The sequence below is a fragment of the Marmota marmota genome, unplaced genomic scaffold, assembly GCF_001458135.2.
Source record: "Marmota marmota marmota unplaced genomic scaffold, marMar, whole genome shotgun sequence".
Classification (NCBI taxonomy): Eukaryota; Metazoa; Chordata; class Mammalia; order Rodentia; family Sciuridae; genus Marmota; species Marmota marmota.
The window spans coordinates 10,914,622-10,917,190 of NW_025999982.1; positions in this window are offsets into that span (position 1 = coordinate 10,914,622).

A 2,569-nucleotide genomic window follows, 5' to 3' on the forward strand; every position below is an offset into this window, starting at 1 on the left:
CCGCACGCTCCGCCTCCCAGCCCGCAAGATGGCGGCCGCCGAGCCACCCATTTCCCTCCCCCACCCCCGGGGGTCACGTGACGCCGAGGGCCAAGGCGCGCGAGGGGCGGGGCGAAAGAGTGGGATTAGCGGGAGCTGGACTAGATCTCCCCGGGATCCCCGAGGCGTCGGGACTTCTAGGTGCTCTCCTTTGGGAGCTTACTCATTGCTTTCCCTGCTCCCCAACCCTGTTAATGTATCTGGAGACGATAGGTTACTATAAATGGTGAGAATATAAACACCCCCGAAACTTTAATTCTGTCGGAGGTTACGCGCCTGCACAAGAGCACCCACCAAAGCCCGCGCCCCTACAGAGGCAGCGTCCCTACCATCAGTTTACTTTCCAGTCTGCCCAATTTCTAGAGGTTTGAATTGAGGATAGGAAAGAGCAGAGGGGGTGGCAAGAGAATCAAACACAAAACAGACATCAGAGTGTATTTTTTTTTAAGAGAAAATTTTTTAAATATTTGTTTTTCAGTTTTCGGTGGACACAACATCTTTATTTTATTTTTATGTGGTGCTGAGGATCGAACCTAGTGCCCCCCGCATGCCATGCGAGCGCGTTACCGCTTGAGCCACATCCACAGCCCAGAGTGTATTTTCGAGAAGTACTGACCACTCACGGTGGTCTGGAAGAGGTCACTTACCACCGGCAGTCCATGTCATGACTGACAGGAGGAAGCCTGGCGAGTTTCTGTGAGATTCAGACAACACCTGCTCACACCACTCTCAGTCTTAACCAGAATTTTTCTAGATGCCAGTTCCAGGGCTCTGTATCCCAAATACAAAAGTCGAAAAAAATAAACCAGCAGTACAATGGTCAAAATGTTTGATGAGTTCTTTCCCATCAAATACAAATGGCTTAGTATTTTTAATATTTTAATGCTTCTTATCTATCAATTGGACATACAAAACCTGAAATTGGTATAAAAATCAGGTTTCTGATTACGAATAAAAGTTTAGTCAAACTTAAGATTTGCTAGGTATTTTTGTTTGTTTTTTTGCAGCACTGGAGATCAAACTCAGGGCCTTCCTCGTGCTAGGCGAGCTCTTTACTACTGAGCTGCATCCCCAGCCCCTGCTAGTTTGTTTTTATATTAAATTTAAAATACATCCAATTCCACGTGTTTGTATAATGGCATATGCTTACATTCATAGCTAAGCAAAAATGAAGTAAAATATATAATATTATAAAAATATAAAATATATATAATGTATGTATTTTTTGGTATTGGAGATCAAACTGAGTAGCACTCAACCACTGAACCACATCCCCAGCCCTATTTTGTATTGTATTTAGAGACAGGGTCTCACTGAGTTACTTAGTGCCTCCACGTTGCTGAGGCTGACTTTGAACTTGCTATCCTCCTGCCTCAGCCTCCCAAGCTACTAGGATTACAAGCCTGTGTTACTGCGCCCAGCAAAGTAAAAAATTTTTACTGGTTGATTTTTCTTATCATCAGCTCTTCACTCTATATAAATTTATATAAAGTAAAATTATTTATTTTACTGAAAAAAATAAAAAGACTGCCTGGAGTATATGCCCTGCCTTTATTAGCCTTTCTGTGGATTTTTGTTACCTACTTTTTTTTTGTTACCTACGTTTTGATGTGATATAAGTAATATGAAGAAAATATGAATCTCTGTGTATAGATACTTGGAGTTGATACTAGATCAGGATTTGTTATACTCATCACTTTTCTTGCTCAATCAGAGAAGCTGGCCTCTATAGAACATAATCAGAAAACTCTCCTGCTACCCTGTCATACCTGTCTAATGCATCATTCTTTGTATCCTACATGAAATTTCTTGTAGGTCTCCTTATTTGTCAGATATTTTTCAGTGACAGTGGTAGTCTTATTGCAATAGTGAAAATGTTTACCCCAGGGTAACAATTAAAACTTTACTAGCAACTTGGGAAGCTGAAGCAGGAAGTCAGCAAGTTCAAGGCCAGTCTGGGCAATTTAGCAAGACCCTGTCCCAAAATTTTAAAAATAAAAATAAAGGGCTGGGGGTGTGGCTCAGTGGTAGAGTGCTTGCCTAGCATGTGTGAGGCACTGGATTTAATCCTCAGCACCACATAAAAATAAATGAATAAAATAAATGTCTATCAACCAAAAAAAACTTTTTTATAAATAAAAAGGGTTAGGGTTGTATCTCAGTGGTACAGCACCCCTGGGTTTACTCTCTAGGAGTGTAGTTGGCTTCCATACTGTCCCCCTTACTTGCCATCCCAATACAGCTGAGAAGCCAGCATCTTGCTTTTGGACTTTTCCAAGGTGGGAGTTGAGACAAACACTAGGAGACATGAGCCAAATGTCTTGAAAATTTCCAGTAAAGACCTCTCCTCACTTGACTTTAAGCAAAGAGGAAATATCCCTGCCCAATATGATGGGAGAGGAAATATATCTCTGCCCTATATGATGGGAGAGAACTCACAGGTAATTCTCCAACACAATTCCCATTTTCTTTATATAGATTTAATGATGAAACAAGTTAAGGCGCTCTCATGCTTACTGGTTCTCTCTCT